Below are 26,540 nucleotides of genomic sequence, written 5' to 3'. Positions count from 1 at the left end.
GGCCACAATAGACTACCATACAACAATTAAAATGAAGGTTAAAACATTAAGTAAGCCGGGCACCAACAGCTCATACCTATAATCCTAGCTACTCAGGAGGCTGAGATCCGAGGACAGCGATTCCAAGCCAGCCAGGGCAAAATTACTCCCTGTGAGACTCTTATCTCCGATTAGCCACTCAACAAACAAACAAAAACAAACAATAATAATAACAACAAAACTGAAGTGGCACTGTGGCTCAAGTGATAGAGTGCTAGCCTTGAGCACAAAGAGGTTCAGGGAGGGTACCCAGGCCTTGAGTTCAAGCCCCACAACTGATGGGAAAAAAATTAAGAGAAAAAGAAAATGCAGGAAATCTATACCTTAAATGGGATATGGTACTTTAAATGTCATGGTGTAAAAGACCCTACTAAACAACAGAAATAAACAGATTCGAAAACTGCCGTGAACAGACATGTGCTCAGAAAAGATTCAAGTGGCCAAGAAACATGGAAGAGATTCTCGACCAATATCACTTAATCATCAAACCCAAACTACAAGGAGATAACACCTCATTGGTTAGCTTCAGGAGGGAAGAAGGAAGAGAGGGAGGGAAGAAAGGGAGATATATACTCCAAACATGGGTAAGAAAATGCAATAGTTCATTTTTGGGGTTTGTTGGGTCTTGTTTTTTAAGGAAAAAAAAATCCTGAACATTTTTTCTATATCCCTCTGATATCAAAACCAATCCCAGAGTCCCTCGTGTCCCCTTCTGGTCACTGGTCCACGCTCAGCAGCTCCTCCTCCACTTCTGTCACCAGAAATGAGCTTCGCGAGTCTGTGTAAATGGAACCATAGACTTTCTTTTAGGCCTTCCATGGTCCTCCCAGCCAAGACTGGCCCTTTTTTAGGGTGCCGCGTCTCTCTAAGGGACTAGCCCGTCCTCCTCAGGGCTGAGGCACACATGCACTGCACACACAGGCCGCATGTGAGGCAGAGGGACACGCGTGGAGGGAAGTGGCCTTCCCAGGGCTCAAAGCTGGGACAATGAACCCACTCCTCACAAAGTTAGGAAGACTCTCCTTAGCTACTTGTCAATATACAACTAGGCCAGTAGGACAATCCAGGGAAGGACCCCCTGCCCCGTTCCCCTTGTGAGGGGGTCTTAGACACAGCTTTCTTATCAGCAGTATCAGCAGTGTCACAATTTACAAGGGATAATCCTTTTGTGCAATGCTTTCCTGGGCATTGAGGGTGTTCAGCAGTGTCACTAGCCTCTACTCACTAGATTTCAGCAGGTGGTCTCCAATTTTGACAACTAAAGTTATCTAGGCATTGCTAACTGCTTCCTGAAAGACAAAATTGCTTCCAGATGGAAATCATTATGATAGATATAGATATAGATGATAGGTGACAGATAGATAGATAGATAGATAGATAGATAGATAGATAGATAGATGGATAGATGGATGGACAGATAGATGGATAGATGGGATGGGTAGATGGATGGATGAATAGATAGGTAGGTGGATGATAGATAGGTTGGTAGATAGAAAGGATAGCCTAGGAATAAAGTTAGATAGGTGCGAAAGTATTTGCAGAGGCAGGAAAGAAGATCTGCATAGTTGTAGAACACATCCTACTCATGGAAAATGAATTCTACAAACCTATCGGCTCTGTTCAGACTCATGTGTAAGCTTAATGGAATTGCAATTAAAACTCAGCTGGCAACTGATTGGAACTTATAAAAATGTGAGTCTAAAATAGAAAGGGGAAAATGAACATGGTGACTAATAAAGAAAATTTTTCAAAAACATAAATAATAGATTTTATCTACCACATATGAAATGGGCTATAAAATTATAATTGCTAAAACAGTGCAGAAGAGACATGGCTATGAAAGAATAAACAGCTTGGAAAAGGCCCCAGTGCATGTAAGAATTTAGTATTGATGAAAGTGGTATTTACATTAATGAGAACTTTTGTGGAATGTTCAATTAATGATGCAGGGACAATTCATTCACAAGTTGGGGTGGGAAAATTTTCAAGGACTTGCACCATATATCAAAATAAATTCTAAAAGGATCAAAGAGTTATTACATAATTGAAACCATAAAAAGGAGGATAAACTGTGGAGTGATATTTTTCTGATATTGGAAGAAGAATGACTTCCCAAGCAAGAAGAGAAAAAAGCAAAAGGAACAATTCAAAAAGGGTGGAAATAGTACACAAGGCATCAATAGGCCTGCTTTTTTACATAGCAAAAAGTATCAAATGCAAAATTAAATCTCAGAAAAACTACTTGCAGAATAACTAAGGGCCTGATAGTTGACATATCTTCTACATCAGTATGAAGAAGACAGAAATGACTAGAATACACAGGAAGGCCATCACTGGACATAAACCCATAACTGGAAAGGAGGAAGATGTTCTAACAGGATTTTACACAGATTACAGTCAACACAATTAAGGCTGAGGTTGTGGCTCAAGTGGTAAAGCACTTGCCCAGCATGCATGAGGCTCTGGTTTGATCCTCAGTCCACAAAAATTATTATATCACATAATTTAAAATAGCTAGAAAGTAGAGGTTTTATTGTTGTTGTTGTTTGTTTGTTTGTTTTTGGCCAGTCCTGGGGCTTGAATTCAGGGCCTGAGCACTGTCCCTGGCTTCTTTTTGCTCAAGGCTAGCACTCTGCCACTTGAGTCACAGCGCCACTTCTGGCCATTTTCTATATACGTGGTGCTGGGGAATTGAACCCAGGGCCTCATGTATACGGGGCAAGCACTCTTGCCACTAGGCCATATCACCAGCCCCGAAAGTAGAGTTTCATATACTCTCATCACAAGAAATGATCGATAAGTTGGGATGATCCTTAATTAATCTAAATATACTGAGATGACCAAACATACAGGTATAAGTGGACCAAAAGTTGTACTCCATAAAGAAAGGTCATTAGTTCCGCAAAGATGTATAGTTACTAAGTAAAAGGGATTTTTTTTTTTTTTTTTTCTGGATCTGGGGCTTGATGTCAGGGCCTTGGCTCTGTTCCTGAGCTTTTCTGTGCTCAAGACTAGTGCTCTACCACTTGAGCCACAATGCCACTTCAGGCTTTTTCAGAGTCGTTTTATTGGCAATAAGAGTCTCACAGACTTTCCTGCCCGGGCTAGCTTCAAACCATGATCCTCAGATCTCAGCCTCTTGAGTAGCTGGGACTGCAGATGTGAACCCACAGTGGCTGACCACGTAAGCATTGTGAGCACTTCCCATGCACATCATCACACCCCCTGCTGGACTCCTTGTTTCCATCATAATGCAAGATGCATTTGGTTCACTCCCAGTGGCTCCTGTATTTATCAAAAAGCCCTAGTTCAAAATCTCCTCTGAGACTCAAGGCAAACTCCTAGTTCTGAGCCCTCATAAAAATTCGAAAAGCAAGTCAGGCACTGGTGGCTGACATCTGTAATCCTAGCTATTTAGGAGGCTGAGATCTGAGGGTCGTGGTTCAAAGCCAGCCTGGGTAGAAAAATCTATGAGACTCGGTATCTCTAATTAACCACCAGAAAATTGCAAGTGGTACTGTAGCTCAAAGTGGTAAAGCATTAGCTTTGAGCAGAAAAGCTCAGGGACAGTGCCCAGGTCCTGAATTCAAGTCCCATAACTGACAAACAAAAAAAGTTCAAAGAGCAAGTTCCACAATTCAGTACAAAACAGTAGGAGAGGGTAAGTACCTCCATCTCAGAATGAGGTTGTCTACCCTTTTGTCACTCAAATAAGAAATATTATCATCCTGATTTCTTCCTGTCTGGAGTCATGAAGCTCCAGAACAGACTAGATCCAACCTCCGGTCACCACTTCTGCCACCAAGCAAATCACTTCTTGCTCAAATTCTCCATTGGTTTCCTTCTACGAGAAAAGCAAAGCCCACATGAGGGTTCACAGACCCGATAGGATCTGCCTGCTTTTCTCACCTAGACCCAAGTAAGGCTGCATAATCACAATAAATACTCAGTATAAAAGAAGATCAGAAGGACAAGATTCTACCACAACTGATCTGAAATGGCAAGAAGTTCAAAATGCTTCCCCATAGCCACCCAGACTCAAATCCAACAGTTCCATTCCAAAAAAAGAACGAGCTGAGACTTAGAACTGAGTTCTTTGGAATGTGCAGCATCAGCAACACAGCTCCTTCAGGATGTCCCCTTGATCCAGCCCTTCCTGAGTGCTAGCCCTTAGTTTTCATGACCTGGTCTAGAAAGTCATCTTGCTCCAATAGCAGCTACCCTAGCCAGTCATGTATTTGTGATAAATGTTCAGAATACATCCAATTTTCCCAGACAATGGAAATTCTTCCCTTGATTATATGTAGATAACCTTTGTACGGCCATTTCTGCTGAGGTCTACAGTTTGTCAGAGTCAAAGATCACTTTTCACACTAAATAGTTGGACATGAAAACTCCAAGACAGGCATCATATCTGGCTTCCCAGGGGGGCTTTTGTACATTTGCATGAAGCCCGTAGGGCTCTTCTGACATCCACCCAGCTGGCCTGCTTATCAGCATCCATTTCTGCCTTCATGTGTTATCTCCGTTTGCCTTCTTAGCAGCTTCTCTGGGCCACACCCAGTGCCTGGCACCAGTACCACTTGAGCTCTGACCCCAGCCCTTATAAGAAGAGAAATAGGAGAACACCACATGAGGACTGAGGCAGAGACTAGAGTGACCATGCAAAAAGCCAAGAAACACTGCAAGTTCTGGCCACAGGAGGAGCTCAGAGGAGTCTGGGAAGGGCTCTGCCCAGAGTCTCACATATTGAGAGAGCATGTCCTCCTGTCACCTTGACTCCAGACATCAACTTTCAGAACCCAGAACCCAGAGCCAGTATATTTCTGTTGTTTAAAGCGTCTTGGTTGGTGGCATTTTGTGACAGCAGCATGACCCACTAAAACAGAACAAAATCACCTCCCTCATCATCAATACCGTTCAGAGAAGTGCTTAACATCCTGGGGGAAGCCAGCACTTGCCTGTGTGCCCAGACAAAAGGGAGGCAGAGACAAGACTCGAATTGAACTCCAACCGACTTAGGAACCAGTGTTTGCATCCCATGATTGGTCTCCTGTGTGTGGCGTCCTCACCTGGGGTAGGTGCTCCCAACCTGGACCAGGGCTGCTGGGGGCCCAGCTCTTCCTGAACAGCAGGTGCCACAGGCCTGCAAGGTGCATGGGCTTCTGAAACCAAGGTGGAACACATGTGCATAGTTAAGAGATGAAAAGGAGGGTGACACCTCCGGACCAAGTGTTTACACTTGTATTTCCATCTTACAACAACCCTTTGGTGTAAGGATAATTACCATCACTCTTCAGATCGGAAACTGAGCCTCTGAGAAGCTAAATAACTTTCCCTACCCACATAACCCAGCTGCTGGGGACCAACTTCCCCTAAATCCTTGGGACCCTAAGCTCTTCAAACTCCATAGACTCTTCCTGCACTGTCTCATCTCTTCCCAGAGCCTCAATTGCCATCTTTAGGCTAAAGGCTCCCAAATATTTATCTGCAGCCCACAGCTCACCTCCCTCCCTGTTCAATCTCTCCACTACAATGTCTCACAGATGTCTCACATTCATGTCCACAATTCAACCCATCACTGTCTAGTAGAAAGCTGGCACCCCCAAGTCCCTGATGACACCCTGGAAACCTGAAACTACCCTGCCTCTCCTCTACATCCCTCCTTGGCACAGACACCCAGTGGGTCACCCCGTGAATCTAGCTCTTGGCTGGAGCCCACAGCCATGGGCTTCCCTCTGCCTCCTTGTTTCAGGGCTTCCACCCTGCCATCTCCCGCTGGAGTCCCAAGCAGAACTCCAAACAATGACTGCGGGGATTCCCTAATACATTCACTCCTTCTGGAGCCTGGGGGGGGGGGGGGGAGGAAAGACACATGGTGCTTTCTGCTTATTCTCCAGCTCCAACCCCTTTCTTCCCTCTCTCCCATAATTCATCAGGGCAGGAGGGAGGACAGTCCCTCTCCTTCCTCTTCTTGTATCCTCAGGGCTGTCCCTGTAGTGGAGGCTGTTGGTCCTCACCAGAGTGGCATCTCCAGAGCCACCTCACGGGTTATTGTCCTCTCCCAGCACCGTCAGTGAGGAGCAGAAGAGTACAGGAGTGCGGATGCCAGTCACTGGCCTGTGGGGCCTTGCTGGTTCCAGTGCTCCCACGGGTCCAACTGCAGACCTTCCCTTATCCTGCCCAGTCCCTCTACCTGAGCACTCTGTACTAAGTCCTCTCACAGGAAGCCCCCTCCAGGGCACCTGAGGTGGCCCCTCTGCTAGCTCCTTCTCCTCCTCCCTCAGAGAAGATCCACCTTCTTCCTTCTCCAGAGCCATAATGGCACATCACGCTCAGGAAGGGAGAAAGCAGAGTGCAGGCAACCACATACACCTTACGCAAGTACAGCTAAAATATCACACAAAAGAAACTCCAGCTGGGCATGGTGGCCCAAGTCTATCATCCTCACTACTTGGGAGGTGGAGATCAGGGGGGTCCCCATTTGGGGCCAACCAGGGAAAAAAGAAACTTCTGAGATTCCATTTCAGCCAGCAACCAGGACCAGCAGTATATGCCTGTCACCACCAACACCCCCCAAAAAAAACCCAGTTTTGAGGCTCAGTGCCCTGCAGACAGGTGTAGGGTATGAGAAGCGTGTGTGTGTGTGTGTGTGTGTGTGTGTGTGTGTGTGTGTGTGTGTATAAGTGCCCATCACCTGTGGGCTGAGGGGAAGGGGTGAGGCAGGTGAGAGGAGAGGGTTAAGCAACCCACAGTCCACACGAACACCTTCCACACTGCACTCCGTTCGTTGAATTTAAATGCATTCTGTCACACTGAGTTATGTCACCCGGAGGAAATGCCCAACTCGGCGACATTTTTAAAGATTATTTTTTAGATCACCTATCACTATCCATTTGAGAAACGATTGTTCAATCTGCAAAAAATAAATTCAAAACTGTCCCCATCTCAGCAAGATGGAAAAATAACTTTCCCTATTCTTGCCTTCTCTTTCTTTTTCATTTTTTTTTAAAGAAGGCTCATTTCTGAAGGACAGATTTGAAAATCTGTTTTCACCTTGACATTCTGGCTGGCTTTGAGCGCAGGCGGGAAGCTGAATATCAGGCCTCGTCATACAGATAAACAAATGAATGTGCAGCTAGCTGTGTGACCTCAGGTAACTCATTTAACCCCTCTGGGCTTTAATCTCCCCCATTGTTACCTTGGGATGATAATACTGACCATGATCCTCAAATGGCGATATGTCTAGAACAATCCTAGAATGTAAGACAGGTGTGAGGTGTCTGTTCCACTCAATTGTCAATTCCACCAGGACAGGGAACAGCTCTGGCCCATTCTGCCTGCTTAGTGGATCTTATACAGGGCCTGGCATGTGACCGGGTTTCGTAAGTATTGGGTGGATAAACAGTTCAATGAGGGGTGGCTGCCTAATGAAGGTGCTAAGGAATGCAATATCACAGTGGAAAATAGCTACTCAAGAAAAGGGGGAGGGCTGAGAATAGGCCTTAGTGGTAGAGTGCTTGCCTAGCATGCATGAAGCCCTGGGTTTGATTCCTTAGTACCACATAAACAGAAGGGGGGGAAAAAAGCCAGAAGTGGCTCTATGGCTCAAGTGGTAGAGTGCTAACCTTGAGCAAAATAAATCTCAAGGACAGTTTCCAGGGCCTGAATTCAAGACCCAGGACTGGCAAGAAAGAAAGAAGGAAGGAAAGAAAAGGAAGAAAGAAAAGGAAGAAAGAAAGAAAGAAAGAAAGAAAGAAAGAAAGAAAGAAAGAAAGAAAGAAAGAAAGAGAGAGAGAGAGAGGGAGGGAGGGAGGGAGGGAGGGAGGGAGGGAGGGAGGGAGGAAGGGAGGAAGGAAGGAAGGAAGGAAGGAAGGAAGGAAGGAAGGAAGGAAGGAAGGAAGGATGGAAGGAAGGCAAGCAGGCAAGGCCAGGCATCAGTGGCTCAAGTCTATAATTTTAGCTACTCAGAAGGCTGAGATCTTAGAATCCTGGTTCAAAACTAGCCCAGGCAAGAAAATCCATGGAATTCTTATCTCCAATTAACTATCAAGCCGGAAGTGGAGCTGTGGCTCAAGTGGTAGAGTGAAAAAGTTAAGGGACCAGGCATCAGTGGCTCACCCCTGTAATCCTAGCAACTCAGACCTCAGTCTGAGGATCAGGGTTCAAAGCCAACCTGGGCAGGAAAATCTGTGAAATTCTTATCTCCAATTAGCCACCAAAAATCCAGAAGGGGAGCTGTGGCTTAACTGGTAGAGCACTGGCCTTGAGCACAGAAGCACAGACAGTGTTTAGGCCCTGAGTTCAAGCCTCAGGAGAAGCACAAAAATTTTTTTGTTTTAATTTTTAAAAAGCAAGCTAAAGGACAATGTCCTGGCCCTGAAAGAAAGAAAGGAATGTAGATACATATTTTTCCTTCAGAGAAATGTGACACTTACCCAGCTTTGGCTGTAACTTTCAGAGGAAGTTTGAAGGGACTGTGAACCCCAGGAGCCAGGACAGAGGAGGCTCTTGCTTAGATACTTCCAGCCATAGCTGCTGTGCCCCTGGTAATTCTTCAGGTCCTCAGTTCAACCACCTCTGTCCATGCAGAAAACAGCCCGCAGCCACTCAGACACTGCCTGAGATTGTAACACAAGAATCTCTTAATGAAATACAAACAATTAAGCTAAAAGTCCTCTCAAATGCAGCCTGTCACTCAGTAGCCTCATACTTAATTGAATTTCTTTTCCATCCACTGCCCCCAGCTCCTTTTCCTGGATAAACAAATTCATTCACCACAGATCAAGTTTCCTTAACCCAGAAACCCATGACAGTCAATCAACTAATTGACACAACAAATATTTTTTATGTTAAAAAAAAGGATTTCTCCAATTAAAGTGGTAATGGAATTCTGTAATACTTGTGCCTGGTCTTCATAACTCTGTGGCTAACCTTCGCTCTCCTCTTCCTCAGAGGCCTAATAATGAGCAGTAGGACCCGCTGGTCCCCAGACCTGGACACGAATCCAAGTTCCAGCTTATGCTGAGTTCAGTGTGTGACCTCAAAATGTTACTTGCTCGCTCCGTTTTCATCCGTGGAGACCCAAAGGATGGAACCAAGCAACTTCTGGCTCTAACTCACCCAGAGGCCAAGTGGATGGATGGTGCACACTTCTCTGTGGCTCATAGGCATGTCACACTACAACAAGTTGAAAGCACAACCTGTCTTCTCAGTGGCCTCCCTCCACCTGGCCAGCATCGCAGCCAGCATCTGTCTACCCCACCCAAACCCTTGCCCCAGCAGGCACCCCCACCAGCACACATCCACACACACTCTCCTTGTGGCACACATGCAGCCTGCCTTCCTATGTTCCTGTCTCCCTGTACACTCCATACAGCCCCTCTCCATGCACATGAAGCATATACACACACATGCACGTTAAACACATACCCTGCACAGAGTAAGTGCCATTAACAACACATGTGCATATGCACGCACAACTCCATTTTAAAACACACACACGTACATGTAAATACACACCCCTCAAGGGAGAGCAGGTGCTCAAAGCTATGCCCACCTATCGCCCTCCCTGACACTCATGCACACACACACGCACACACATGTGTGGCCCCAGCCTGCCTTTCAGTGCAAAGCCCTCCCATCAGGCCCTGCACATGCATTTGCACCCTTGTGTGACACACACTCAGAGCACCACTCCCTTGCAATCAGGGGTGAATGTAGACCAGTGGCGAGAACTGGCTGACCTCCCCACTGACCCACCAGCACCTTCCAGAACAACCTGGGTCCCCAAGTTCCTTCTATTCCACCAAGAGCTCCTGAGCACCTCCTTGTCCCGGGCACTGCAGTGGGGAAAGGAAGGGACAGGGGAGCCAGACAGGCACCATCCCCAAGAGGGGCTCCATGCCCAGAAGTCCTGGGCCCCAGCCCTGCGCCTCCCTAGAGGGTAGTGACAGTTCCATCTTTGGACGCTGGACCATCCAGGGGTCTCGTTTAGAGGTGGCACCATCAAGTCACTGCAAGCCAGGCCTCGCAGACAGGAGAAGGTACAGAGACAGGGCACTGAGCAACATAGGCAGGGGCCTTTTACCTCCACTTTCTCATCAATAAAATGAGGTTGATTGCCAGTAGCCACCAGAGATCAAACAAGCAGCCACTCAAATCTCCACAATGACCCTAGAGGATGAAAGGGGGTAACAGACCCCAATTCTTGGTGCCACACCCCATCTAGCAGCCCCTCCAGGTTTGTGGAAGCCTGAAGTGAACAGAAGCCTGGGCTCTTGAGGAAACAAAATCCGGGTTGGTTCCTGGGGCTCTTGGGCAGAAAGGAGCTCAGGAGGTAGAGGCAGGGTGAAGGGTAAGGCTGAAGGTCAGCCTAGAGGAGGGGGACGGTGAAGAGAGGCTCAGTGTGTCACTGCCTCAGCCCTGCCTCTTCTAGTGCCCCTCCTCCATTGCTACCAGGGTCCCCCTTCCAGGGTGTGGGGGGCTAGCTTTCCTCCTGTAGGTTTTCAAAGCCTGGCCAAAGAGCTGAGGACCAGAGTAGGCAGATTTCTTCCCCTCAAATCCAGAGTGAAGGTCTCTAGAGCTGATGTCTTCTGTTTAGCTCATCTCCCTGTCTCTGTTTTCATGTTTTCCTCTCTCATGCTGGCTGTGTAGAGCACATCTCTCAGAAAATACTTGCTTTTGAAAGTTGTTGCCATAACAACCACTTCATTACACGCCAGGCCCAGTATCTCAGAAATGCAGAATCTTTCCTTAAAAGCGTGCACTGCACATCAAAGGGGCTAGGAGCTCATTATTTTTACATTATTTTGCAGGCAAATAGATATTTTCCAATACACATTTCTTTTCTAAGTTGATTTTCTTGTTCAGTGGAAATGCACATTTCTTTCTTAACCCTTTCCTGTCTGCAGGGTTCAGGACCCAAGTCCCTTGGAGCAGGAAAGAGAAAGCATTGTTCGTTTTTTGTTGTTTTGTTTTTTTCCATGAACTTTCCATCCTTTGGCCATATACAGGGCAACTCATGAAGGCTGCTTAGCTCTAGTTCACAATTACCCTACACCGGGAATTCTAGAAAAGACAAGACAACACTGTCAGTGTCACACCCATAAGCTTTCACTGGCCTGCCTTGTTTAGAACAAGACTTCATAGTAAGGTGAATTTGATCAAAGTGCACTAGATGCGTGTGTGGAAATAGCACAGTAAGAGCCCTTTGTACAATTAATAGACATAACAAGTGCAGCTCACCAAGGACTCTTTGCTATTTGGGATGACGATGTGTCAGAATTTTGTTTTGGGAACCAGCAGGTGCTGTCAGTTTTACAGTTGCTCTCAGCCAACATGTCCGTGTCTTTCTCCCCTTGCTGACATGTAAGCCTCATCACCAGAACCCAGAACTGTGCTTGTGCCTGTTGGTGCCCAGTGGATACTTGAATAAAGGCATCATAATCACTGGGTCTTCTAATGATTCCGTAAGGAAGAGGCTGTCACTTCATTATATGGGCAGGGAGCTCAAGACTCAATGAGCTTGAAGTGATAATATGCATGGTTATAATAGGCTGATAATGTGTGAATGCAAAAGCCCTTGGCAGCGCTCAGTCTTGGGCCAGAATGAGCACCAAGGTGTCATTGGAGAGGTGCAGGCCCCTCGTCCCCAGCAGAGCTGATGTCCTGGAAGCCGGACTTGCATGCCTGTCTGCTTTCCCTCCACTGTCCACGGAGGGACCCTGTCAGCCCTCATGGCCTGTGGTCTCCTGGCACTGATCACACTCAGGCCTTCTGCAAGGCACAAGGGGTACCAACTAGCAACAGGGCAGAGCCTGCCCAGCCTTGCCCCTCCGCAGGCCCCCTCCCTCTGCCTGCAGCTGAGTGCCATGGTCTCACCATGCCCCACGCCCCAGCTGGTCTGGCCTCCAGCACTCTACCTAGGACTTCTTGGCTCCTTTTATTTTTTTTTTTTTAATAAACTAAATCTTTTGCTGGATGCCGGTGGCTCCTGTCTGTAATCCTAATTACTCAGGAGGCTGAGATCTGAGGAGCATGGCTTAAAGCCAGCCTGGGCAGGCAAGTCTGTGAGACTTACCATCTACAATAAGCAGAAACAAAAGCTGAAAGTGGAGGTATGGCCCAAGTGGTAGATCACCAGCCTTAAGGAAAAAGGCTAAGATACAGTGCCCAGGTCCTGGGTGGGTGCTCAGTACAGACACCAAAATAATAATCAATAAAATAAAATAAATGCTTTCCCACTCTTTTTAGCCTCTAGAAAGAGGCCAATTTTGCATCTATTTACCAGCTCATTTCCAAATTATTTTTAAAAGTCCAGCCCAGGCTGGTCTCAAACTTCCAAATCTCCTTCTTTAACCTCTTCCAAGTGCTGGGATTACAGGCATGTACCACCACATCCAGTTTCCTATCCATATTCTTCTTTGCCTATATTCATGTCTCCTCTCTAGATTCTATTCTGAACAAAATTTCAATACCTCCTAGTACATTCCATAACTAATGGATTAAAAATGTCATTTACTCTTGCTCAAAAATGAATGAATGGCTGGGAATTGGTGGCTCATGCCTGTAATCCTAGCTACTCAGAAGGCTGAGATCCGAGGATCATGGTTCACAGCCGGCTCAGGCAGGAAAGTCCCGAATCTCCAATTAACAACCAGAAAACTGGAAGTGGCACTGTGGCTCCAAGTAGTAGAGTGCTAGCCTGGAGCTGAAGAGCTCAGGGACAGCGCCCAGGCCCCAGAGTTCAAGCTCCAAGACTGACAAAAAAAAAAAAAAAAAGAATGAATGAATGAATCTGTATTTTTTCAGTGTGATCATGAATGCTCCTTTCTCCCAGATTCCACACCCACAAACCCAGAGCCTGACACAGGATAGCGACTCACTCCACAGACAGGACTTGCCATTTGCTTGCTTTCTGACACATTTCACAGCAGCTCAGTGATGGCTGTGCTGCAAAAAGCCACTCTAGCCTGGGCCCACAGCTTACATTCGGCAACTGTGTCCCTCTAATGGATGCACGTGTCTATTGTGAAGCCCACATAAAAGTCACCATGGAGACATGGTCACAATGGCTAATTATACAAAGGAGAACATTTCTCAAGCCTTGAAAGACATCCAGGGAGCAATAAGCGAACATCGTCTTAGTCCATTGTATCCCTGCCCATTTCTCCCTAGAAACCTCCGGAGACCGTCCCTGGTGACAAGACCTTATTATGGAGCCAGATTCTTTAACCACCTGCTCAGAACATTCCAGATCCTCAACCCCACAATTTGGATCCTGGAATGTATTCCCAAAAGCAACACAAGAACAACTCAACCCATGGCTGGCACCTGCAGACTCGGCTGTCCCACTTTGGCCCACGCGCTGGGGTTCCAGCCATGCTCCAGGCTGTGTGGTCCTTGTCTCGTTCCCTCTTTCCATCAAACCAACTTGACACAGGCAGCAGAGGCCTGTGAAGACCCAGTGTCTGCAGTCACTGATGCTTTAGGACCTATAAGTTGGGGTGTGTGTGTATGTGTGTGTGTGGCTTAAACTCTGTGCCTGGGCACTGTTCCTGAGCTCTACCACTTTGAGCCACAGCACCACTTCTGGTTTTCTGGTGGCTAACTGGAGATAAAGAGTCTCACAGACTTTCTTGCCTAGGCTGGCTTTGAACTATGGTTCTCAGATCTCAGCCTTCTGAGTAGCTAGGATTACAGGAGTGGGCCACTAGCACCAGAAAAATTGGGCTTTTCTTGTCATATTCAGCTCCATCAAGTGTGAAAGCCATTACTATTAACTCTCCTACACACTCTGAAGAGAAGCTTGCTTTCTTCCCAAACAGGTATAACATGAGCATAATGTATTTACAAAATGTCTGAAGAGAGAGAGAGAAGAAAGACTGCCTTGCCTTTCCTCTAATGTCATCCTACTCTGAGCCCAGACTAAAGGAAAGTGTGTGTGTGTGTGTGTGTGTGTGTGTGTGTGTGTGTGTACACCCAGGACACAGTCTCAGATACACTGAGAAATGAATGCAAATCACACCATCCAGCATGCTTGGACAGAAATGCCTGAACCTAGTAAAAACTAGATGGTCACGTCACTAAAAAAACATTCTTGCCAGAATCAAGAGAAAAGCATCTCAAAAAGACAACCCAGCTTACCAGAAAACACAACCCCCAAATGGGAAGAAATTTTCACATGAGTATTCTTGGCTGTAAAAGTACAGAATAAGAGCATGGGTTCATTTGAAAATTCTGAAGATGCACTGATTCAACATCTGAATGACATGAAAAGAGACATCTCAGGAAACAAACTGAGACCAAAAACATTAGACCAAACACATATCCACAGATGAATGTCAAAAAATAAAACACCGAATAGATGCTACCAAAAACAGAATCATGGCTGGAAAGACAATGGCTGCTAGGAAAGGCAAAGATGTAAACAATTAGCAAGACGCTCAGAGACAATGAAGAGAGCAGAAGATACAGAAATCAGGTGCAAGCCCAGCAAATGCTAAAGCGAAGTACTCAAGATAAAATACAAGAAAATCTCCCCTGAGGAAAAAAATTCATTCTGCAGATTAGGAAATTGTACACAAAGGCATGCCAAGATGTATTTTGATTAAACTCATTGAATTTCCTGGACAAAAGAATGAATTCTTGAGACATTTGCTTGACTATTATAGCTCAACTACATTCTATCTCTTCACTCCCTCCTGAAGCTCCACAAAAATGGCACTAATAGGATGTGTTGAAGACTAAACTCTATAAAGAATACATGTAGCAAAAATGAAGTGAACAGAGAAGAGAGGCCATAAAATGGTGGAAAATAAAGGTAAATGGATAGGTAAATGGCACTTAGTCCAGAGAAAATAGAGTTCTCTATGACCCCAGGAAGGGAAGCAGGTTGTGCATACACTGGTACCTGATCATTTGGGACCCAGGCTGACTTCCTGACCCACCCAGCGGGGCTAGGTGATGCTGCTGCTCCTGCCTTCCCATCTTCACATGAACGTGAGATACAGCTGAGTGTGGGGACAAGTGGCTATGATGGAAACCCCAGAATGACGAACAGATCTAAGCACTGAACAGAAGGAAGCAGAAGCCTGGTCTCTACCAACTCCCCAGAACCCCAGCAGACATGCTGCTTCCCTCAGACACAGAGCAACCTCCCCTGGAGAAAAACACCGGAGGATATGGACAATTGGAGTCTACCAATGGTACCTCTAGATTCCCGGCCCTTTACCTTGGAATGATCAATAAGAACTCCACTCTAATTCACTCTGAGCTTCCAATGAGCTTGTGTGCAGGTGTGTGTGTGTGTGCGCGTGTGTGTGTGTGCGTGTGTGTGTGTGTGTGTGTGTGTGTGTGTGTGTACTGGTACTGGGGCTTAACCTCACATTCTTGCTTGGCTTTTCTGATCAAAGTTGGTGCTCTACCACTTGAGCCATAGCTCCGCTTATGGCTTTTGTGTGGGTAATTGGATGTAAGTGTCTCACAGACTTTCCTGCCCTGGCTGGCTTTGAACTGTGATCCTCATATTTCAGCCTCCTCAGTAGCTAGGATTACAGGCATGAGCCACCAGCACCCAGCCTTCCATTGTGGCTTTAAAGTGCCTCTCTCTGAAACATGACTAGACAGATAGGGACTCCCAGGCCCTGGGAAAGAGCTTCAAATGTGAAAATGGGAGAATTGAACTAACAGAACAGAGCTTCAAAGGGACCATCACAGAGAGAGGCAAGGGAGACATGATGGTGAAGGTGTTTCAATTGCGCCCCAAGTGGGAAAAAATAAAGATGCTCTGGCAAGCTAGCCATTTATGTCATTTAGACCTATGAACTAAAGGGAACTACTTACAGGATTGAAGGAAGGGTGTGTGTGTGTGTGTGTGTGTGTGTGTGTGTGTGTGTGTATGCATGTGTGTATGCATGTGTGCATCTGTGTGTGTATAAGTACCAAGAATGGAAGAAAGGGGCTGGGGATATGGCCTAGTGGCAAGAGTGCTTGCCTCCTCTACATGAGGCCCTGGGTTCAATTCCCCAGCACCACATATACAGAAAATGGCCAGAGGGGGCGCTGTGGCTCAAGTGGCAGAGTGCTAGCCTTGAGCAAAAAGAAGCCAGGGACAGTGCTCAAGCCCTGAGTCCAAGCCCCAGGACTGGCAAAAAAAAAAAAAAAGAATGGAAGAAAGTAGACTGGAGGTGGCTGATTTTCATTGTAAACTGTATAGCACAACTGATATACATATCTTTTAGTTTGTACATTTCACCCAGCACCTGTAGCTCACACCTGTATTCCATCCTAGCGACTCAGGAGGTTGAGATCTGAGGATCACAGTTTGAAGCCAAACCAGGAAGGAAAAGCCTGTGAGATTCTTATCTCCAGTTCACTACCAAAAAGCCAGAAGTGGAGCTGTAGCTCAAGTGGAAGTGCACTAGCCTTGAGCAAAAAGCACAGGGACAGCACCCAGGCCCTAAATTAAAGCCCTAGGACCAGCACAAAAAAGGAAGGGAAGGAAGGAATGGAGGAGACAGGGAAGAAGGAGGGAAGAAGGGAGGGAGGGAGGGAGGGAGAGAGGAAGGAAGGGAGAGAGGAAGGAAGGAAGGAAGGAAGGAAGGAAGGAAGGAAGGAAGGAAGGAAGGAAGGAAGGAAGGAAGGAAGGAAGGATTAAAAGCAAATAAAACTCCAGAGGTCTGAAGATAATACCCCAAAGCCATACCATTCATAAATATTTGTGGCAAACAAAACTGGAGGTCCTTGAAGACCATCTGGTCTGGCCCTTCACTTGCCAGGTGGGGAAACTGAGGCCCAGAGGGATGAGAAAAAAGCCAAGGCCATGAGTCAGTATGTGGCAAAGCCACACGTAGGCTTGCCCCCTCCCAACTCCTGGACTGGCGCCCCTCCTTGCCAGCAGTGCCCATGGTGGCCCCTCTTCCAGCCTGGCAGGGTCTGAGCACCCCCCACCTGCCCCTGCTGGTCCTGGGGGGCAGGGGGGAGGGGAGAGGGCTTGCAAAGCATTTTGTTGTGTGTCACCTGGTGGTAACAGCTGTGTGAAACCGAATGTTCACAGTCATTACTCTCGGAAACCACACACGAGTCCCAACCCTCAGGGTTTCAGAATGAATCAGGGTGCCCAACTCTCCCCTCTCCAGCTCACCGCAGTCTGCAGACAGGACCCTTTCGAGATGAGTTGCATCTCAGTCAGCTTGGCCCGGTGAGAGAACACCGGATGTTCCCCGGCTTCGCTTCCTGTTCAGCCAGGGACCGCTGCTAACAGAAATCTTCGCCCAGCTTCCAACCCACTTCTCCACTGGCCCCTGTCCCGCAGCTGCCAGGCACATGCCCCTGCTCACTCTTTTCCCAGACGTCCCCCTACTTGGCCACCTCTGGGGTCACCCTCTCATGGAGCAACACCAAGTGTGGGGCACTGTTCTACACACTCAGCTTCACCTTTACACTAATCCTCCCTGTACGACATAGCTCACTGCCCATTTTGAGGAAGGGTGATTCAAGAGCTTGGAGCGACTGGCCCCTGCTGCTCAGTCCAGCCCTAGTCACTCACCCCAGGTCCCCCAGCTCCAGCCATAACTGCCTTCTTGTGGTCCCTCCATGGAGTAAGCTCATTTTCACCTCAGGGCCTTGGCATATGCGATTCCTCTGCCTGAAACTCTCTTGTGCCTCCTTCTGCCTAGTGACCTCCTTCTCACACTTCAGGTCTTGGTTCAAGCATAATTTCCTAAGGGACACTCCCTCATACCCCCTCTCGGGTTCCTTCACTCCCCTTCACTCACTTGGCATCCTGAGTGCCTCATCCTCCAAAGCAGCCTCTGTAAACTGTAACTTCGTATTTCAGGTGTTTGGTTTTTTTTTTTTTTCTAGTTTCTGGTTCCTCCACAGCTATGATTTTAGAAGGAAAGGGATGATGTCTGTTTCCCACCACCTAGAAAGACACATAGTAAGGAGTTCATTACTACATACTGAATGGAGGATGGATCGAGGATGGGTGGATGGCGGATGATGGAGGGATGATTATAGATGGTGGATGGGTCGATGATGGATAGATCGGTAGCTAGGTGGGTAGATGGATGATGGGTAGAGGATAGATGATGGGTAGAGGATGGACCAATGCATGATGGGTGGGGGATGGATGGATAGATGATAGATGGACAGACAATGGACAGATGATGGGTGTGTAGATGGGTGGGTGGGTGATGGGCAGATAGATGGATGATAAATGAGTAGATGACAGATGCATGGATAGACTATAGATAGATGATGGGTGGATAGACAGAGGATAGAGAATAGATTGAGAATGGGTAGAAAAGAAAATGTTTTAAAGCAAACACAGTTTGGTTAAGTGCCTTCCTAAAGAAAACAACCATTAAAAAAACAAAAACAACTTGAGGGGCTGGGAATATGGCCTAGTGGTAAAGTTCTTGACTCACATAAATGAAGCCCTGGGTTTGATTCCTCAGCACCACATATATAGAAAAAGCTGGAAGTAGTGCTGTGGCTCAAGTGGTAGAGTGCTAGCCTTGAGCAAAAAGAAGCCAGGGACAGTGCTCGGGTGCTGAGTTCAAGCTCCCAGACTGGCAAAAAGAAAAGAAAAACAACTTGACACTATTCGAGTAAGAGGTGGTCAAAGTGTAAGACCAGCTTCAAACGACCCATTCCCCACACCTCAGGCCCAGAAGCCAGAGCTTGCCTCCTGGGAATAGTCTGAAAGTTCCCCCATGACCTTGTCGTGTGAACCACAAGCCGGGAGCTTCAGAGATGCTGTCATGTGAGTCCAGGAAGTGAGAAAATCTACACAGTTAACAAGTACCCAGGTAATCCTGTATTCCAGACATCCGTTTCAGGGTCCTTAGATGAGGGTAATTCTGGGCAAATCCATAGCTCTGCGGGCATTTGAAATTCATACCTTCCAGTGCCCATCTAGCAGAAGCTGGGGTGAGTCCAAAGCTGGGACCGTGCTGCCCTCTGGTGGTGTGTTGCCACATTGCGGTACATAGCTTCCCAAATTGATGCCTGGAGCCTGGGCCTCTCTGTTATGTTTGTCCAAGTATCAATGTGGGTGGGGTCAAAGCACCTGGATCTAAAATCAGTGTTTCCAGCATTTCATTTCCTTCAGCACTACAAGGAACCATCACTTTCCTCCATTTCATTGTGTGCTAATTCAATTAGTGTCCTCACTGTAAACAGCTCATTTTTTAAAGGCAAATTTGAATACCCATAGTAAGTAGAGGAACAAACAGTTCAGTTGTACTAGAAATATTGCCTGCCTAGCAAGCACAAAGCCCCGAGTACTGCCAAAAAATAAAAAAATAAATATATATGTGGCTGGGCATGGTGGCACATACCTATAACCCTAGCACTCAGGAGGCTAGGTTGGGAGGATCATAGTTTGAGGCCCAACCCAGGCAGAAAGTTAGCAAAAGTTCATCTCAAAAATACCAGAAGTGATGGCACATACCTGTAATCTTATCACTTAGGAGGCTGAGGCAGGAAGATCTGAAGTTTGAGGCCAAAATGGGGTATATAGTATGGTTTATTTCAAAAACACAGAACAAAATAAGCATGTTGGAAGTATGGCTCAGAGGCAGAGCACTTGTGTAGCTTACACAGGGCCTTGAGATCCATTCACAGCCCATGAAATCCAACAGAGTCAGATTTGGTGCCTTGCTGAAACATTGAGTGATACAGAGGTTTCATCTATAGAACAAGTGAAAAAATATCCCAGACTTTTATCTGCAGAATAAGAATCAATTAGTATCTCTACTTTTCATACTGAGCTCATTTGAGCTTTTTAGCATTTGTTTCCACTAAAGGTAGGAAATAAAATTGCAAGACAAAGTAGAATAGCCCCTTCATGAAACACTTCTTTTCTTCCTTTTTTCTGAAGACAGGGCTTTGCTCTGTAGTCCAGGCTGTCATCAAACTCAAGATTCGCCTGCCTCCGACTCCTGGGTGCTGGAATCACAGATACGTACTACATACCTGGCTCACTCAACCCCTCTGTAGGTGAATGCCCTCTCTATTGGTATTTCACACACACACACACACACACACACACACACACACACCATCCAGATGTGATCTAGCTGTGAAGAGAAGATTCCTATACCAGCACCCGAGGTGTCTTCCCATTTGAAGGTGACCCTCCATACTCACTGACCTCCCCAGAGTTTGATCCCTCTGATCCCTAGAACTCCCACAGAGGTGACTATAATGTAACGATGTACTAGGATTTACAACATTGTTCCAAACCTCCCCTACCTACCCAAAAGAAGTATAACCTCTAATAATATATCCGAGGAAGCTAGTTTGACAACAGCAACAACAGCAGCAAAAACATGACTCTAGAAAGAAACAGGACTGAAACCAATTAATATTATTACAATAAATGTTAAATAAATAAGTGTTACAATAAATATACATGGGTTGTTTATCAGAAGTGAGACCAACATCCTAGTATCACAATACATATCCAGAGTTTAAATTCATCAGATATGAGACCACAGTGCATCACAGTAAATGGGTACAAATTAAATTCATCAACACATCTGGGGTGGGTCCCAAAAATAAAAGCTATTTTTTCAGACTTAAAAATGAAGTTTTGAAACTATTTGATGGTAGCTTACTGGAAGACATAGCAATAATCTAATTCCACCCTTCTTCATGAAGTTCCTCAGGGATAATCTCTCAAAAGAAACAACAACAATAAAGATGAGGAAGCATGTTTCCATATTAATAAAATTAGTTGAGAGCCCTAACCAGACACTCCACAGCAACCCAAACCTAGATCTGACAGCTATCTGTCCCAGGAGACCCTTCCCACAACCAAACAGACATTGGGTTGTCAGATTTAGCACATAAAAATACAGGATGCCCAGTTAAATTTGAACTTCAGCTAGACACTAGATAATTTTTTTAGTATAAATATATCCTAGCAATTTTTTGGACATTGTAATGAGAGAGAGAGACACAGAGACACAGAGACAGACAGAGAGACAGAAACAGAGACAAGAGAGAAAAGCTTTTATTTATATGGAATTTAAACCTCCCTGGGTATCTTAGATTTATAGAGCAACTCAGAACATTGCAGCAGGTATTAGAAAATGGGAACCAGAGAAAAAGAAAGATGGTACCCACCCAGCCCTGTGAAGGGGGGTGACTCCCCACATACTCATGGATCTGGAACCTGGCCAATGAGGTCAGCAGCTCCTCCTGAAGAGAAGTTAGAACAGAGGGCAGCAGCAATGCTGTTTACAAAAAGCCTACATCACATGAAATGATGCATAAAGGTAGACAGTGGCTGTGGGAAATTACACCACAAGAATTGGTGGGTGCTACAAATCAAGCATTTGTTTTTGTTTCATCTAATGCTGGTTGGTGGGTAAACATTTGCTGAATTGCCCACTCCACAAGTCACTAAATAAGAAGCTGAAGGGACCCTGGGGCCAAGGTGCTCTGTATCTTCATTGTGTGGCTCAACTGGCCAAGCACCAACCTTCAGCAAGCAAGTGAAATGAGAACATGAAGGCCTGGGATTAAGATTAAGCCCCAAAACTGGTTTTGTTTTTTTGTTGTTGTTGTTTTGTTTTGTTTTATATAAAAAAAGAACAAATGGGGTGCTGGTGGTTCACACCTATAATCCTAATTTCTCAGGAAGTTGAGATCTGAGGATCATAGTTCAAAGCCAGATGAGGCAAGAAAATCTGTGAGGCTCTTACTTCCAATAAACTACTCAGAAAAAGCTGGAAATGGGTCAAGCGGTAGAGCACTAGCCTTGAGCACAAACAGGCTCAGGGACAGTGCCCAGGCCCTGAGTTCAAGCCCCATGACTGGCAAAAACAAACAAAGAAACAACAATAACAACAAAGTATAGTACTCAGTGTATGTGGGATCTTTCTAGTGCCAGAAACAGGAGTGGCAGTGATGAGAGGTCAAAGTCCTTCATAGGTGTCTCTGCCTTTTAATTTTAACTGGGTTATGCTCAAGCATTGGCCAATATGTAGAGCTTGGTCTCCAAGCAAATACCTCAGACCTGAAGCCATTGGAGGCAGTAGCATGTCACTACCTACTGTGCTGGTCTAGGATGTTACTAAACAGAGGGAGCCCCCATAGCGGCACGCTTGCATATGCTCACCACATGGTACTGTGCTTCTGTGGGTGGGACACAGGTCTCAGCTTGCCCATGGGCTCTGGCTTGGTGATAGTGATGCTGAAGGAGCCAACACAGCCCAGGTATCCATTGTTGGCTTATTTTGTGTCTGTGGTAAGGCAGGACATCCTGGTAAGACTACATGGTGAAATGAGTTATCTCCTCAATGCAGGCAAGAAGTGAATAGAGGGAGAGCCTGAGGTGCCAATATCACATTCAAAGGCATGCCCCAAGAACCTACTTCCCACTAAGCCCCACCTCCAAAAGGCTCCAACATCTTCAACAAGCACAGCAAGCTGGGGACCAAGACTTACACACATACACACACACACACACACACACACACACACGCGCGCGCGCACGCGCGTGCGTCTTGGGGGCCCTTTCAGATCTAAATTACACTGGTTGGAAGCAAGCATAAGGAGCAGAGACTACAACTAGGACACACGGGTCAAGCTGGTCTAAAGCAAGATTTGTTTTATCATGGAAGCCTTAGGTCCTCACTGTGTATGGTGATCCCATTCCTATAGAGACTTGCAGGACTCAGCGTTCTGAGAAATATCAACTTAAAAGACACTTCATTTGAAGACTATTTCTAAGCAGAAAAGATATTTAATAGAAACATCTGTAAGGAACTGACAGCAAGTGATGACATTCTGGGCCACAAAAATATATACCTCAACAATACTAACACACAATTGTTTTTTCCAGCCCCATTATCCACAATTCAATAAAGACAGTCATTTTAAAATGGAGTAAACCAAAAAGGGGAAAAAAATCAAATCACGTGGAAATTTATTCCTTAATATCTCAAATCAAAGAAGAAAAGTGCAATTATAGGCCATTCAGAACATAATGACAAATGGAAGTCCCCAGAGCAAAACTTAAGGAATGTAACCAAAGTACTCCCCATTGCTCTAAGTGGTTTTGGTTGTTAAATACGCCTGCAAGTAAATGAAGCATCCAATCTGAAAAGCCAGAAAACAAGAACCAAGATAAACCTAGGAAGGGAAGAGTAAAGATAAAAATTAATGAAACAGAAAATATAAAAATATAAAAATCTTACCAGGTGCCAGGGACTTATGCATAGCTACTTAGGAGGCTGAGATCTGAGAATCATGATTCAAGGCCAGCCTGAGCAGGAAAGTCTGTGAGACCCTTGCCAATTAACTACCAGAAAACAGCAAGCGGCACTGTGGCTCAAAGTGGTAGAGTGCTGACCTTGAGTGAAAAAACTCAGGGACAATGCCCAGACCCTGAGTTCAAGTCCTGTGACTGACAAAAAAACAAAAAAACAAAAAATCAGCAGCTCTAACTTACCTATTTATAAATAGCTGAAAAATGCCAGCATTTTTTGAAGCCCTGTCAAGGGAGGTGTTTTTTTCCCTTGCAGCAAGCAAGCAAGGAAGAAAGAAGAGAAACACAATTTGATAAAAGCAAAGGGCATTTAACCTCCCCACATGTGGAGACTTTTCAGATTAAAAGACAATACTGAAAGCATGGGGCGGGGAGGGCAGGGTTCATCTGGAGGGTTCAATGGTGAGTGCATAGCCTATGTCTTAGCCCAGAATACCAACACGCGCGCGCGCGCGCGCGCGCGCACACACACCCACACACCAAAAAACAAAACAAAACAAAAAAAACCCTGCAGCTTTAGGTAGCTTACACCACACGAATGTGTTTTCTCACAGTTTTGGAAGTCTATGATCAAGATGTCAGCAGACTACTGGTCAGGTCAGAGCGAGCCCTGGCTCTTCCAGATGGGTCAGCCAGCAGCTCTGCCCCAGCTTGCTAGAGTAGTAGGGCTGGGATAGGGGTCGGCATTCTTAGCTCTTGACCTCCGGAAGAGTTCTTTCACATGGTCTCCACTCCCAGCCAGCTCTCAGCCACTCTCTAGACCCCTCAGGCTATCTCGCAGCTACCAAGTGACCCTGAGCCTAGTTACAGTCCTTAGTCCCAGGGGTTGGGAAGTCACTGTCCCACTCCCTTCTAGCTGCTGCTCCCAGATAGCTGGAAGATCAGGGCTCCCCTCAGTACCACCAACTCAGCACTACTAACTACAACTACCAACTACCACTCTACACATGGTGAAGACCACAAAAACCCTAGCCCAGGACTTCCCCTACTTCCCTTCTCTGTGAATCACTCCTCACAGAGAATCCTGAAGGCTCCTGTCCTCTCTGCCTGCCCAGCTCCTCCTAACTGTTGTCCTATAAGGATCTTTCTTTGCAGACTCTCTCCATGGCATGTCGCTTTATTGCTAGGACAGGCAATAAAGCGACAGGCCCTGGAGCAGGAGATAAAGGAGACCTCACTGAAAAGTGAAGTCTCCTACACTGAGAAGGGGGAAACACCAGCCCACTTATATAGTGACCGAGGGGCATAGCCTTCTTATGCGCCACTTGTAATTTCACCAATCACAGCCTCACCTAGGCCTGACTTCTAGTTCCACCAATCAGGAGCCTTACCTACACACCAATCACAGGCCTCTCATGGAGACAGCCTCCTTCCTGTCAATCACAAACTTTTTGCTGAGTCACTTGGGGGCGGTGCTCCCCCTCCTCCCTCTGGACCTCAAGGAGATCTGCTATTAACCAGATCAGGACAGGGCCAAGCCTAGCAGGGTGGCTGCTGGTGGGGTCATCTGGGGGTTACCGAGTCTGCTCTGGCTGAAGTGACATCTCCTGGAGCTGGTGCAGGCTGTCTTGAGCGCATGCGCAGCCTTCAGGGCAGCTGGACCCAGGGGTGTGCTCTGACAACTGTCCATCAAAGGGTCAGAGTGGCCCCCAACAACTTGGCATAGTTGAAGGAAAAAGGAAGATTGAAGGGACTGAGACCCGAGGGTGACAATGTGAAGCCAGCCCTGGCAGACACATCTGAGATACTCTTATCCTCCACTAGCCAGCAAAAAACAACAACCAACCAAACAAACAAAAACCTGGAAGTGGAACTATGGCTCAAGTGGTAGAGCACCAGCTTTGAGCCAAAATACAAGGCTCTGATGAGTTCAAGCCCTAGTACCAGCACCAAAAGCAAAACAAAGTGAGGTGGGGGAGGCATAAATATGAGGAAAATGTAAATATACCTTCACAATACCAAGTGACAATACTAAAAAGAGTCCAGTGATGCTTTTAAAATAAAGTTTAAAGTATAAGCAACAAAAGGTTGGGGGGAGGTAGATTATATGAAGAAAAGCACTCTATGCCCAGCCAGGAAGAGAATAAAACATTAACCCTAAACTTTGGTAAGTTATCTTTAAATATTTTTAACTGTAATCACTAAACAATTAGTGCATGTACCACAAGAAGGGTGAAATGCAAAGATTCCTTTTTTAAAAACGATTATATATTTAAAATAAGCCAAGGGGCCAGGATATCTATAAATCCTAACTACTCAGGAGGCTGAGATCTGAGGATCTCCGTTCAAAGCCAACCCAAGCAGAAAATCTCGTGACTCTTATCTCCAATTTACCACCAAAAAGCCAGATGTGGAGCTATGGCTCAAGTAGTACAGTGCTAAAGCCTTGAGTCAGAAAGCTCAAGGACAGTGCCCAAGCCCTGAGTTCAAGCCCACAACCAGCACAAAAGGAAACTAAACAAAGTAAGCAAAGGAAAGAAAGTAAACCAAAGAATGGACTAGAAGCCACAAAAATAAGATGATAGATTTAAACCCCAGTCTATCGGGAGTTTTTTTTAAATTAGGTTGGTCAAGTAAAGACTTGAGTGACAACATGTCATGCACCATTTTGAATAGCACCCTTCTCATGTGATGGACAGGAAGTTGCATGCACAGCTGCAGAACTTCTTCACCTCCTTGGGGCTGCTGTGGTATGGGGCTCTTGCGTTTGCTTTATAGAGTTCTGCTGCATGCCCTGTTTGCTAGCTCTATTCTCTGGCTAGCTTTCTGCCAACAGAGACATCTGAATTAAGACCTTCACCTATAGACTCCCAAGGGCCAAGGCTGCACAGGATACCTTCACTCTTACAACAGGGCTTTTCTGCTAGAGGAGCTTTCAATGTAGACTCCCAGGAAATGCCTAAATACTCAACTTCATGGAGCCAGAAGTTTTAGAAATTTGCCCTGATGATCCCCACCATCAAATCACACTGAGCAGATCTCAGTACCATTTGGCACTGTACAGGAGAAAGAACCTCAAGAAAGCCAAACAGATGATAACTTGCAAACACAACGCATGCCACACGGTCCCTTATCAAAAAGCTGGAGGAACATGAGGCTGCCTGTGTCAACAGAAGCCTTGTGGAGGAAATGATGAGGAAGAGGAGGAAGAAGAGAAAGAGGACACCCTGAGCCCTCTAAAATTAGGCATCCTAACTTTGGAGCAGAAAAA

Source organism: Perognathus longimembris, chromosome 6 (genome assembly GCF_023159225.1).
Source record: "Perognathus longimembris pacificus isolate PPM17 chromosome 6, ASM2315922v1, whole genome shotgun sequence".
Classification (NCBI taxonomy): Eukaryota; Metazoa; Chordata; class Mammalia; order Rodentia; family Heteromyidae; genus Perognathus; species Perognathus longimembris.
Note: the sequence above shows the minus strand (reverse complement) of the source record.